This window comes from Lygodium microphyllum, chromosome 8 (assembly GCF_053477565.2).
Source record: "Lygodium microphyllum isolate KBCC chromosome 8, Lygodium_microphyllum_v1.1.10, whole genome shotgun sequence".
NCBI lineage: Eukaryota > Viridiplantae > Streptophyta > Polypodiopsida > Schizaeales > Lygodiaceae > Lygodium > Lygodium microphyllum.
Genome location: NC_141142.1, coordinates 85,270,205 through 85,285,876, shown reverse-complemented (window position 1 = coordinate 85,285,876; position 15,672 = coordinate 85,270,205). Strand labels below are relative to the sequence as shown.

At 40.9% G+C, this 15,672-nt stretch overlaps 1 pseudogene; it reads right to left on the bottom strand.

Moving 5' to 3' along the window:
• Positions 1–12,006: 12,006 nt before the first annotated feature.
• Positions 12,007–12,929, bottom strand: LOC148032529 (syntaxin-124 pseudogene; annotated as a pseudogene).
• Positions 12,930–15,672: the final 2,743 nt, after the last annotated feature.

The window sequence follows — 15,672 nt, the reverse complement described above, 5'->3', positions numbered from 1 at the left end:
GCAAACCACTGCAAATTCCATTTGGACCCAACTTCATGATACCTATGAACCAAAATCCCTTGGTAGTCAGGTACACAATCTTAAAACACTCATTAATCTAACTATGCAACAAGATCAACAAGTAGAAAATTTTTTACAATCTTGGCGTTTAAAAATGGATGATGTCCTACTTTCGGGGTTGGATCTTCCACCCCATGTTCAGGCCATTCTTCTTCTTTCCGCTCTCCCACCTTCCTAGCAATTTTTTACATCTACTCAATCTGCCCAAGCCACTTTGATTGTACCCACCCTGATTCGACTGATTTTACAAGAAAATTCAATGCGCCAAGCAAATCAACACGCACAACTCTCACCATCTACATTAGCAATGTACGTACAAACTAAAGGGAAATTTCAAAAGAATCCCCGCCATAATTTCTCTCGTCCGCACTATCCTTCATGCAAAAATTTTAGACCACAAGGGTCCAAACCCAATTTCAGTATAACTACACCCTATTGCCGAATTTTCAATAGGACAAGGCATTCCTCTAAAGAGTGTTGGTGTCGTTCTAAACGTCGCTCCAATGGGCATAAGGCACAACCACATTGTGCCTCTACATCTGATTCATCTAGTCATGAATCGGATGAACAATATTCTCCAAGCGAATCTCCATCAGATTGCTCGGATGGTGATGATGCTTTACTTGCTTTTATGGCCTAAGTGATGTTCCCACCATCTCACTACATACATGGATTCTCGATACGGGGGCTACCTGCCATCTTATTACAAATAAAGAATATTTAAGAAACTATAAAGAACTCAATAAACCATGAGATGTCAGATTTGGAAACAATAATTCCCTTACCGCTGTTGGCATGGGTGATACCAACATTGAATTAACTGATGGCAAAGTAGTTCTCATTAGGGAAGTTTACTATGTGCCTAACCTCGCTAAGAACCTTCTCTCCGTTATTAAACTTACTAGCGAAGATACTTATTTAGAATTTCATCACACTCACAGTGTGATTAATCACAAACTTCCAAATGGCACCTTGTATTCGGTTCCTTGTGCTAAATCTGGACACCTCTATCTCCTAGGTAGAAGTCAACCCTCCAGTGAATCCTATAGTGCCACTGATTTAAATCACACCAATTACTCCACTCTTTTGTGGCATTATCATTTAGGCCAACTAAATCATGCCACCATGAAATATATATATAATCATAGATTAGCTCGCAACTATACTTTACCTCATAGTTGCAATATTACATTATGTGAAGGTTGTCTTTTTGGAAAAATGGCTAATAAAAAATTTCCACTTTCACTTGAACGTACTACTTACCCTTTAGAAATAGTTCATTCCGATTTATGTGGTCCCATGCCTGTCCGTTCACTCACTCGTAATCAGTACTTTCTAACCTTCATAGATGATTTCACAAGATTTACCATTGTTACTTTTATTAACAATAAGAGTAGCAGCACCATACTACAACAATTTAAATATTATAGAGCCTATGTTGAGAAACAAAAAGGGTTAAAATTTGAAACCCTCCAATCAGACAATGGAGGTGAGTATATCTCAAATCTCTTCAAAAATTATTGTAAAGAAGAAGGAATACAACAACGTCTTATTGTTCCTGAAAATCCCCAACAAAATGGTATTGCGGAATGTAAAAATAGAATACTAATGGACTCCGCATGTAGCATGCTTAAAGTTGCTGGATTACCCCCATCCTTTTGGGAGGAGGTGGTTATAACAGCCTGCTACATACAAAATCGCGTTTACACAAACAGTGTTAAAGCTATACCATATACTCTCTGGTTTGAGAAACCACCCAACTATGCAACTTTATGCATCTTCAGGTCACCCGTTTATGCATACGTCCCTGAACCACAGCATAATAAACTCCAGGACCATGCTTTCCAAGCTCACTTTATTGGCTATGGGGAACCGTTTGGTATCAAAGGATACTATTTGTACAATGAGAAGAAGCGGCGGTTCTTCTATGCTCGCACCCTAGTCTTCGATGAGGACTCCTTACTTAGTAATCCTATACTTACACAGGAACAAGAGTTAGCCCCACCTGATCACAATCAGTCTAATATTACACATACCCTTACACATTAAAAGCAACGGTACTTGAATGAGTCATTGGACTCATCTATCTTCTCTCCCCGAAGAACATCTGCACTGGCCTCCATCACATGGCCTATTCGGCCTTCACCCTCGGCTGGCGAGGCTGCACCCGTTGCTGCTCCGGCCATTATACCAGAGGCTCCACATAATGTCCCTACGCCCACTGACGTTGCACCCTCTATGCCATATCCTCTACCTCCGTACAGCCACCGCGACCTTGCGACATGCGCTCACAGTGCTATTCGACAACTCAAATGTCGTCGGCCTGTAAGAATTACTCGCGTTGATTATGGCAAAAAGGAATTATCACGGAACCCAAGGCCTCCTTTTATACTCACTGGACTCTCCCGCCCGTGCTCTGTACATGGCAATCTAAGCTCTATGGTGGCCACAATAGTTGTAGCCAATCAATCATTGCCACGCCACCCAATGTTAACTACACCTTATCATCGTGACCCGTTCCCTTCTTGTACCTCGGATTCCATGTGTGGTAGTTCCTCCACGGCAACCGACTGCATGTGTTGTCCTATTTCTCTAAATAATATCTCTAACCCTAATTCTTGGGTAATATCCAACCATGCGGGATCCTTGGGCTCCTTAAATAAAGTTCTTAGACCTAGATCAGTATGACTTGAATTGAATCTCCCTTGTGGGAAATTCCAAACAAAGATCCTAGTTCGAAATTTGATGTTCACTCTAGCCAGGGAGCCTCTTTTGACTCCTTAAATAATTGGTGCAATGCAAAATTCGACTCTAAATCTGAATCGAAGGGTGGTTCACTACTCCCTACTGTAGCATTAGCTTCACTCCCCCTACTTCCACTATTTTTTCTACTCCTTTCCCCAGTGACACTACTGGTGCTTGACATGACTTGATCCCATTTATATGAGTTTGCTTCACTTTCCTTTAATGGTGTTCTATCGAATGATATAGTAGGCCTAAAAGGTTCTATCTTTGAGATAGACACAGCGTCTATCCTCTGAATCAGCAATGCATTCACCCTCTCAGTCCTTTCTAATATCCAAGCCTCCTATCGTGTCTCTTGTTCTCTAGCTTGTTAATCTCTAGTTTCATTTTGTTGTCTCTGTCTCTCCTCTGAATTCATCCACTATTAATGAAATAGCTATTATTTTCATACTCCAAAATTTCACACATTTGATACTATTAGTAGCTTCTATTTGCCCATTTGTTTCAGGATAAAATGCAAATGAAAAATCAATCTTTGTTCCTAAATTATCAAACAAAGTAATTCAAAAATTATTGCAGAATCTAGAATCACGGTAAAAAATAATAACTTTTAGCAAACCATGACTAGTGAAAACAATTTTCAAGAATGATTGAGTAGCTTGAGATGTAGTTAACGTTTTCTTGCATGTGGAATGAAATATGCTTGTTTGCTAAACCTATGGTCAATAGTCCAAATCATGTCATGTTTAGCTTTAGTGTTAGGCAAACCAGTGATAAAATCCATTGAGATCTATTCCCATGGTCATTTTGGAATTGGTGAAGGCATTAATAAACCATATTGTTTACCATGGTGTCGTTTAACTCTTTTGCAAATTAAACATTCAGATACAAAGTTAGATACATCAGATTCCATGTGCGGACAATAAAAATCTTCAATCAGTGTACGCAAAGTAGAAATAATTCCTCTATGGCCTTGGTATGGGGGACAATGAATTTCATGCAAAACAAATGATCGAAATGGAAAAGCTACACATAATATTTTTTCATAGAACATAAATCCATCAATGTAAGACAATGAATCAATGGGAATCCACTTATTTGCAACTAATTTATTCCAATCAGCTTGAAAACTAGGGTCTTGGTCATAAGGGTATTTCATAGGGAGAAGAGAGTCAAAAGATATCACAACGATATTATGAATAGTTGGTCTTCTACTTAAAGCATCGACAACAGCATTCTCTTTTCTGGGTTGATATTGTATGAGTGGATGAAAACTTTGAATAAAAGCAGCCCATTTAATGTGTCGGTCAGATATTTGTGGTTGACTAAGGAGATCTTTAATGCTTTGTTGGTCAGTTTTGATCATGAATTCAGATCCCATTAAATAGTGTTTCCATTGATGTAAAGCTTATACTATAACTAGCAATTCCTTATCATAGGTAGAATACTTAAGTTCAGAGGGTTTAAGTTTGTAGCTAGAGTAGGCTATCGGATGGGAATCTTGCATAAGGACTGCTCCTATTCTAGATCCACTAGCGTCAGTGACTACTAGGAAAAATGCTCTATTGAAGTCAACTAATTGCAATAGAGGAGTATGAGTTAAAGCATGTTTTAGTAAATTAAAGGACTTTTGTTGATTGTCAGACCAATGATACACAATGTATTTCTTTAATAATTTTGTCAAAGGTAATGCAAGCAATGAAAATTTTCTCATAAATTTTTTGTAAAAGCTAGCAAGACCTAAGAAAGAACATAATTCATACACATTTTTAGGTATGGGCCAATTCAAAATTGCTTCTATATTTTTAGGGTCAACTTTAATACCGTCAGATGAAACAATGTCCTAGGTATTCAATTTGTGTTTCGAAAAAATCACTCTTTTCAGGATTAGCATATAATTGATTCTCTTTCAATAATTTGAAAACCAAGGATAAATGTTCATAATGCTCGTTCTCATTCTTATTGAAAACCAATATGTCATCAAAGAAAACAATGACACAATGCTGATGCTTCAAAAATATGCGATTCATCATAAGACTGAATGTGGCTGGTGCATTAGTTAAACCAAAAGGTATAACAAGGAATTCATAGTTTCCAAATTGCGTTCTAAATGTAGTTTTGAAAATATCATATGTGTCCAATCGTACTTAATGGCGTCCAGAGTTAAGATCTATCTTGATAAATATTGTAGATCCTTGTAGTTTGTCCATAAGATCGTCTACTCTAGGAATCAGATATCTATTCTTAATAGTGATTTTATCTAGGGCATGATAATCAATGCACATCCTATAGGTATTGTTTTTCTTCTTTACTAATAGGATAGGTGCACCAAATGGAGGACTACTGGGTCTAATGAGTCCTCGGGTTAACAATTCTTCAACTTGGGCTTCAATTTCTTTCTCTTCAATTTGGTTATGTCTATATGGTGCTTTACATGGTGGTTGTGATCCAAGAATTAGGTCTATTTTGTGATATTTGGGACATATAGGTGGTAAGCCAGGTGGTAAATCAGCAGCAAAACAATCTTGAAATTGTAAAAGAAATTGTGTGTACCTAGGATGCATCTGATTTTCTTTGGCTTCAATTTCATTCACCCATATTTTGTTTTCAAGTTTAGGATGTTTGATTCCAATGTTGTCACATCACCATTGCTTCCATCACAACTTGATTTTGCCCATATCTCATAATTGGGCAATCGTGAATTTATTAGATGTGCTTGTTCAAAGGGAAAAAAATTAGTCATCCACCATGTTTTCTAACTAGCTTGTTTCCAAAAGTTTATAAATTTCTTTCCTTAATAGGAGGTCCTTTATACAACATGTCCTCTTTGTTTTCAAGAGTTTTCTTTTCTCACTAGGATGTCCTTTATACAACATGTCCTTTTTGTTTTCAAGAGTTCCCTTTCCTCACTAGTGTAAGGGCTTTGTAGCTATACCATGTCGTTATCATCGGAAACACCTATATAGGGAGTAGTGATGACTCAAAGCCTTGCCTTGTTTCCACTCTACGTGTGTTTTCCTATACCCAGTACTGAACCCTCTTATGTGCGGCGTCACGAGGGTGTAGTCCTAGGATGTGTCTATGTTGTCTCGCTTCTTTGATTGAATAATATAAGAGTATGCCTTGAGCTCACATATCTTGTTAACTTTCTATGCCATGTTGAGTGTGTGTAACGAGTGTAGGTGCATCACACTTGGTATCAAAGCAACTCTTGCTCGTAGTGAAGGAGTGCTCATGGAAGTAGGAGAGAAGATCCAGTTCCTTGAAGAGAATGAAGTTGTAACGACCCACGTCGTGACATCCTGCATCATGACGCCTCGCATAGCGTCGACCCCCATCGCAACGTCCCTCATCGTGTCGGCCTCGACGTGATGTCCCGACCTGGACACCACCCACTGTGTGAAGATGTGACGCGGCTCCCCCTATGGCACGACCACCACCACCACATGCGAGATGCGGCTTCCCCGTGCTGATGACACCACTGACTACAACGCAGCTTTCCCGCACCAACAACACTACCAACCACATGGAGGACAAGAGGGAGAATGTCACCCTCTCAACAAAGGAGGCGAGAAAGAAGAGTAGAGGGCAAGATTGGAGAGTAGGCCAAGAAGAGAATGTAGCTGGATTGGAAAGGCAGTTGGAGGACATGTCATGCATGCTGGAGTAAATTTGGAGGAACATGCATATGAAGGAAGAGGAAGAGGAAGGAAAGAGAAAACTAGAGGTGGAGCAGGGCTATAGAGAATGGGTGTTACAACAACAAGAAGAGGAGAAAAGACACAAAATCCAAGAGGAGATGGATAGAATGGGTAGAGAAGAGACGTCTATGAGGGTGCAAGATACAAGGAAAGAGAAGGAGAAGGTAGTAGAAACAGGAAACAAGAAGAAGGATAAGAAGCACAACCGAAGGGAAGAGGAAGATAGTGATTGCTCAAAAGATGACTATGGAAAATTCAAGATGCCCAAACCCGCCAAGTACAAGGGAGAGAGAGACGGGCTGGTTTTGAAGAAATGGATTGTAGAGGTGGACAGATACTTGAAGTATGTCTGAATAACCGAAGATAGGAAGGTGAAAGTGTCAACCATTTACTTGGAGGAGGACGCTCTCAGTTGGTACTTGTTGGAGCAAGAGCAGGGCCACACCATCTTTTCATGGAAAGAACTCCAAGAAGAACTCAAAGACGACTTCATTCCAAAGATGGAGAAATTAAAAGTGAGACATGAATGGAGAAACCTCAAACAAACACAAGGGAAGATGAAGGAATACATGAGCAAATATAGAGATATTATGTTGCAACTACCAAAAATGGATACTGACACCAAATTGCATGGATTTTTGTTTGGGATGCAAGAATGGGCTAGAAGGGATGTGGAGAAACATGAGCCAACAAGCTTAGTAGAAGCCATGAGAATGGCTGAAAGACTAGTGGACCTGGAAGGCAGGAGAACAGCCCAGGGGAGCTAAATAGGTTCAACACTAACCTCAACAACAACTCATGGAAGCTGAGGCCCAATGCCCCTGAAAGACCATTCATAGACACATAGAGCCAAACCCCCAACACTACAATGCCGCGTCGCAATCCATGTTGGTACCAAGAGGAGCAACATGAAGATGGGGAAACAACCATTAAAGGCCAACTCCCAGTGCATCATATGGACCCGCAAGATCAAATACAACATGATGGAGACCCCCAGGTTCTTCCATTGAGATCACATGCTCCAGATGCGGAGATCCACACTACCAAAATAGATGTCTTGTAGAAGATACAACCTCATCAAGCGGGTCGAGGGTGAACACCACTAGCGTATATGGAGGAGAAGAACCACAACCACTATGTATCCAAGAAATCCCAAGCAGAAGTGATGAAAGCATGGATCACCCAAGGGTGGGGATAGTCAGCGTTTGACCCCAATGCATGGCGGCCCGAGTAGTAATAGTCCACCACCTATACATCAAAGGCAGAGTGAGCGAAGGAAATCAAGCCATCATGGTGGATATATGGGCCACTCACAATTTCATTACCCGAGAGTGCGCAGTTAAACATGGATTGAAACTATCTAAGGCCCCAGAAGGATTAACAGTAACATTTGCACAAGGAGAGGCCAAGGAAGTGAAAAAATTCTTTGCATTGCAAGTAGAAGCTAGAAAATGGAAAGCAAAACTCAACTTCTTAGTAATCCCCATGGATGATATTGAAGTGATCCTAGGCTTGGAATTCTATGATAAATATGTCATTGTGATATTTGGGAAAGGAGTAAATGAGATGATGCTAGATATGTAAGGAGAAGGCGTTAGAGTACACTACGAAAGAATGCAATTACCTAGCAGGACCCCAATCAAAGTGCAAATGAAGGAGAATAAGTCAGGAGTCTCTTGCCAAATAGTGAACCCAAGTGCAAATCAACCAAGAGGCCCAACCCAAGCAACACCGGTCCAAGGAACTGTTATTAGGCCACGCATCATGACGTGTAGTGCCAAGCAGGTAGAGAAATCAATCAAGCAAGGAGATGTGATCTACTTATGTATGATCCGACCCATTGGTCAAGAAGATGGCAAGAAGCATAATCATCAGAGGAACAACATAGAAGTGGCAGAGATACTTGAAGAATTCAAAGATGTAATGCAAACGAAGCTACCCAAGGGCCTATCACCTAGGCGAGATGTTGATCATAAGATTGAATTGATTCTAGGATCTGCCCCACCGGCCCGAGCACCCTACCACATGAACCACACCGAGCATGGAACTGAAGAAGTAGCTACATGAATTAGAGGAACAAGGTTTCATCTGCCCTAGTAAATCCCCCTTTGGTGCCCCAGTGTTATTTGTCAAGAAGAAGGATGGGGGACTTAGACTTTGTGTAGATTATACGGCCCTTAACAAAATCACCATGAAAAACAAATACCCAATGCCCCTAGCGGAGAACCTCTTAGATAGATTACATAGAGCCAAGTACTTTAGTTGCATAGACCTTTGATTAAGTTACCATCAGATCCACATAGCAGAAGAAGATATCCCTAAAACAACCTTTCACACATGCTGTGGTAGTTTTGTGTGGTTAGTCTTAGAATTCAGCCTAAGTAATGGACCAGGCACATTTTGTGGCCTCATGGATGGAGTCTTTAGACCCGAGATAGATGTCTTTGTCATTATCTATATTGATGATCTCCTAGTCTATAGCAAAACCTTAGAGGAACAAAAGCAAAACTTACGCCTGGTCTTTCAGAAACTGCGGCAACATCAATTATATGCCAAACCTGAACAATGTGAGTTTGCAGTGAAAGAGTTGAAATTCTTAAGCTTTATTGTAGAAGCAGATGGTATCATAGTGGATCCTAAGAAAGTGGAAGCTGTCCAAAGATGGCCTGTACTGAAAACTATAAGAGAAGTGAAGGGGTTCCACCGCTTCATAGTATTTTTCCAAAGGTTCATCAAGGATTACAGCCTCATCACTGCCCCCCTCTCCCACCTCACCAAAGAAGATCACTCTTTTATGTGGGGGAGTGCGCAACAGGAAGCTTTTGAGCAGATAAAGAAATGCATGAGTCAAACTCCCATCTTGGAGGTAGTGAATTTCACCAAACCCTTTGAAATATCCACAAATGCATCTGATTATGGCATAGGAGGTGTACTGGTGCAAGAACGCCACCCCATAGCTTATGAGTCGAAGAAATTTACAAATGCTGAAACAAGGTGGAGTACACATGAGAAAGAAATGCTAGCAGTCATCCACTGCCTCAGGAAATGGAAGCATTATGTTCAAGAAAAGTACACAATAGTCTTCACAAACAATATCTCTCTCAAATACTTTCAATCACAACCCAAGTTATCGGCAAAGCAAGCTCGTTGGCTAGACTTCCTAGCAGAATTTGACCTGGAGATTAAACACAACCCTAGCTCCACCAACAAGATAGCACATGCCTTGAGCCATAAAGCTAACTTGAAAGCTGTTAGTGTGGTCAGAAGCAACTTTATGGATTTAGTCAAGGAGGCCTTGGAACAAGACCACGAGATGCACAAAATTATCCAAGATGTGGAAGTTGACAAAACCGTGCATGGAATGTACACCCTTGAGCAGGATATCCTATTTGTAGGTAAGAGATTATATATCCCCGAAAATTTGGAGTTGAAGAAACTCATCCTCCATGAAATATATGATGGCAAACTTGGAGGACATAAAGGGCAAGGCAAAACCTTGGAGACCCTTAGGAAGCAATTCTTTTGGCCCAACATGAAGGAGGAAGTCATCAACTACATCAAAACCTGCCCCACTTGCCAACTTATAAAAGCACCACGCTCAAAGCTAGCAGGATTACTACAACCATTTCTTGTACCAAATCGGCTATGGGATGTTATCAATATGGATTTCATTGTGGAGCTTCCCAAGTCCCATGGATACACAATCATCTTTGTAGTGGTGGACTATTTCTCCAAGCAAGCCCACTTCATCCCGACCAAACCACCACTGAACGCTAAGGAGGTAGCCCACCACTTCTTCACACATGTATTCAAACTCATGGCTTCCCCTTGGCTATAGTATCAAATAGAGATGGAAGATTCATGAGCAACATGTGGAAGGAACTCTTAAAGGCCGTGAAAACACTGTTGAGATTCTCCTCATCCTTCCACCCTAAAACCGATGGACAAACAAAATGAGTCAAGCAAGGCATTGAAGATTAACTCAAAAGCTATGCCCGAGTGGACAAAAAAGATTGGGCCTTGTACCTTGATGTCTTAGAATTCCACTACCACAACTCCGTCCACTCGGCAACGAGTTGTACCCCTTTGAATTGGCCATAGGAAAAGAAGTTGTTACCCGACTGGCCTTAGCGTCTAGAGCGGCCAAAGCGGAAGATCAAGATACAGAGGAGTTCCTGAAGAAATGGAGAGATCGAAATGCGATGGCCAAGCAGAGCCTAGAACAAAGAAAAATCACTATGACTGAGCAAGCTAGCAAAAAGAGGAAGGCCGTACTATTCACCAAAGGAGACATGGTCCTAGTCAGCTCTCTAAGAATATGTCACTCCCCAAGAACATGACTCCTAAGTTTAACCACCGCTACTATGGACCCTACAAAATCACTCAAGTGCTAAACGAAGTCACCTACAAACTCGACCTACCAGATAGTGTATGTGCCCATAATGCTTTTCATGCTCGTCTTCTATGCAGGTTCTATCCTGACAACCAATGGGGACAACGTGTAGCAATGCTCCATTCCAATAGTCCTTTTGAAGCAGAAGCATTTCTCTAACACCGGGAACAAAGAGGATACCTCGAGTACCTCACCAAGTGGCGCGGTCGTCCACTCAAGGAAGCCAGTTGAATTTCATAAGCGAAGGCTTGTATAAAGACGCCTTCGCCCTTTGGCTCAAGGAGAACCCCACTACTCCTTCCAATGCCCCTTGAGCAGCCTCTCCAACAAACAAGCGGTTCTCAATCATAGACCCAGAACGCCTCCACTCCTCAAATGTAATTGAGTCGAGGGTGGATTCGCATGGTAATCCCAACATCAATAACTCTAATAGAGCCCTAAAGAAGTCTAGATGGGCAGACACTGACTAGCTTGCTAGAAAAGGTTGTGTTAAGACCCCCAAGTCCTAGTGCGGTAGATACTGACCAGTCTGATAGTATAGAATGTGTTAAGACCCCAAGGTCACATAGACCGGTAGACACTGACCACCTTGATAGAAAAAGTTGTGTTAAGACTTCGGATGGGTCAAATAAAGCACTACCCTTAGATTGCTGAGGACAGCAACCCAGTAGGCGGGGGTGAGTGTAAGGGCTTTGTAGCTATACCATGTCGTTATCACCAGAAATACTTATATAGGGAATAGTAGTGACTCAAAGCCCTGCCTTGTTTCTACTCTACGTGTGATTCCCTATACCCAGTGATGAACGCTCTTATGTGCGGCGTCACAAGGGTGTAGTCTTGGGATGTGTCTATGTTGTTCCGCTTCTTTGATTGAATAATACAAGAATATACCTTGAGCTCACATATCGTGTTATCTTTCTGTACCATATTGAGTGTGTAATGAGTGCACTTGCATCACAACTAAGAGGTCCTTTTACATACCATATCCCTTTTTTTCAAGCGTCTAGTTTCGTTTGCTGCTAGACGATAGGCACATGTTTGTGTTTTGCCTAATCCATTGACCGTTTGAAGGTAATATGGATCAAGTTTAATGTAAGCCCGAGCTTCTCATGCAATCGAAATGTTCGTTCTTGTTAGCTGGAGGATCGTATAAACTTCACGGCCACCAGAATTATGAGGATCGCGAGGAGCAAGATTAGGATAGCTATGCACTTCCATTTTACGCGAGCGAGATTGATACTCCTTAGCCTTTGTCACCTCAACTGTCCCGTCCTTGATGAAAGAGTTGGCACGATTGACATTGCCCTCGATATCGTTCAGCGTCTCCCCTTGGGCTTCAACCCGGACCTGCATGTCCCGGAAGATCTGATGCAGCTCTAGCAGGCTCTTCTCTATCTCCTTCACGGTCTCATGCCTCTCTTGCATCTCCCTCATGCTGTCGAGAATCTGGCCTCTCCCTTGCTCCTGCACGGCCGTCCGCAAGAACGTCTCACTCTGCCCCGTGTCAATCATGTAGTCGATCGTGGCCGCATCTGCGTGCTGGCCTGTCACGGTGAAATACCTCCTCTCCACAGTCTCTCTGTACTGAGCCGTGACCCTCTCCCTGACGGAATAGAACTTGTGCATGAAGCTCTGGGATCTGGCCCAGTCCCATCATTTGTGACGCGCGCATGCGATCGACAGAGGAGCCTTGCCCGCAGCCGGGGATCCTGCGGTTTGCGAGGTTGGCCTCGCTGAGTTCTTGCACACGCGCTTTGATGAGTGCGCTGCCGCAGAGCTTTCATGTCCTCCAATCGAACGACCGTCTTGCTCTCGTTGTTGGCTCTCTGCAGGTCCGTGAAGAGAAGCTTGACCTTATCCAGCTCTTGGTTGACGAGACCCACTGCTTCGCGGAACTTCCTGTCGTTGGGGTCGATGGCCACCATCTCTGTTCCCCGTACGACAGCTCCCGCCTCCAGGTCTAGGTCATCTTTCCGCAGATTCACATAGCTCAGCATACTCGTGAACTTTCTTGACAGAAGATCATTCATTGTGGAGTCTAGCCACAGAGAGAGAGAGAGAGAGCACACTACAGGCTTTTCATAAGTAACTGTAAACCACTCCATAAATGGTGAACATGAGAGAGAGAGAGAGAGAGAGAGAGAGAGAGTTCCAAGTCCCAACCATTTCCACAGCCGAGAGAGAGAGAGAGAGAGAGATCTCGTAAGCAAGCAGCACCTTGCAACTTCGAAACGATTCACATATTTTTAAAAAAATTCTATGGCATATTCACAACAAACTCTAGACCACTTACTATATAGAAAGTTCACACTATAACTAGGAAGAATAGCAACCAAACTAGGAAGAATGTAGAATTTTCTAGTTATAACTAGATAATTTTGTCATCATGAATCTCTTCTAACTAGTAAATCCCTTTTTCTAGATAGTATCTGGAAAGTTGAAGCCTTATCTAGTAACATTATCTAGTAAGTTATTTTATATCTAGTAACAATATCAACATAACTAGGATTATTTTTTTTCACTAGTCATAACTAGCAAGTACTATCATCTAACTAGGAAATTATGGATAATCTTCCAAGTTAACGTAGACTCACGATTTTGCTAGGTAAAACTAGTAAATAAATATTAGTTTATTTTAAATTTACATTTGTATATTACTCACTTATGAGCTAAGCTTTCGATTCCACACTTATAGCTATACTCACTAGTTTGTGTAACCTATGCTTAGTCTAGCCTATCCATAGCTTATATATAGCCTAGCTTATGCATTAGGCATAGGATAAGCACATGCTAGGTTAGGCATTGGCTCGATAATATAAAGTAGGAACATTATATGATATGCATAAGAATACAACTTATATCTTGCATTTTCTAGGCACAAGGTAACCATAGAATAGGATAGGGTTGTGTTAGGCGTTGGCTCCTAGCATATGCTTACCCTATGTCTAAACTCTTCCTAGAATATGCTTAGACTATGTATACACATAGGATTGGCTTATAGTATGCCTAGTATTTTCCTAGCTTGCCATATGTGTACCCTATGCCTACCCCTTGTATATTTATGTTAGACATACCTATGTCTAGCCACTCTATAGCCTCTATTAGTTTGTCTGTATGAGGAGCCTATGCATATACCTTGCCTATATAACTAATCCAATCTAAATCTAAGCCTAAGCTTAAGCTCTACCTTACTACGAGCCTAGCCCTAACACTAACCTTTAATGTAGTATAAGCCTAGTATATATTGAGTCTAATTCTAATTTAAGGTAAAGAATATAGAGAGTAAGATAGGCTTATACATCATGTGTTACTTCTATAAAAATAAGTTGTATTTAGTCATTTTGTGGATTCTCATTAATTTTGACCTAGTTGTAGTACAATTCTAACTTTTTATATGTGTGATGATGATCATATTGTGCTAAACAGACGATAATGGCAATTAATTTGTTTTACTTTTGGTGAGCAAATAACTAGACAAGTATAGAGATGTAATGATTGTAATATTGATCACTAGTGGAGTGCAATGTGAAATTATTACTATTATGGAGACTGTTATCACATAAAGCTATTTATATGCTTTAGCTTTAAAGCGATTGTACTCATCTATTTAGAGTGCATTGTTGTCTCTATTTTCTTTTATTTTATTCATATTCATTAAAATTTTCATTAATTAATTGTAATTATAATATTAAAAATAAAATATTAGAGCTAAGTTGAGGCTTATGTTAGAACTAATCATTTTGAGTGCGATTGAGTCATCCTCATTTACACTGTTTGCTAGTTATAATATGCTTTTGTAATTAATTTGGCTCAATTTTCCATTGCAATCATCGCTCTGATACCATGGAGTTGATTCTTACACATGGTCTATGATCATAGTAGCAAAGTAATGGTTGAAGTATTGGTGTAGTGAACCACTAAAATATTACACCACATACTTCATAGATTATCTTAAGGGACTAAGAATTAGCAAGATTAGTTGAAGAAGTTGAATCTCTCACTTGTGCACAAGTAACTAGCTTATTGACGAGTGGAGTGTTGTTCCCATTGCATCGAGTAGCATTTTTCTCACTTGGCTATAGGTTGAGGTTTACATGGCATCTCCCCTATATCATAAGTACCTACATGAGTCTCATCTTGCAACATATCTACAAGCTCTCAATATTGTATGGGTATATATTTGCATCAACCATGGCTATGCATGAGCATTCACCACATTGGTTAGTACCCTTGAACCACACTGTCTTTGCCCTCTTCATCATGCAGACCACACATTGCCTTTTTCACCCAACCACTTAAGCACCTTAGTCCACTCAACTACTATGTAGATAGGCCACATGATTGTTTAGCCACATTGGAGAACTTGATCACTTGAAGCACATCGTCCTAACTACTTGGAGCACTTTGGCCACATGTTTAATTAGGCAAAAATTCAAGCACACTCTTCCACATGCACATACTCAATCACATAGTCACGTAGTTGCACAATCATGCACTTTATTTCAACTCACTTTACCATCTCCACTCTCTTACCCTTGATCACGAGGCACTCTCTGACCACATTGAGAACTTCATTTTTTAATGACAATAACCTCACTCAGCAATTTAGGCCACATTAGGCACTCATGAATCACTCTAGGTAGCATTAGCACATGATTATATAATACTTAGACACTATACCACCATCACACTCTACTACTTAGTGCTCACAGCATAGTGATGTGGATGGTTCTGGGAATGGGGATGTGGACTAGAATTGCCCTCCTTTGTCAC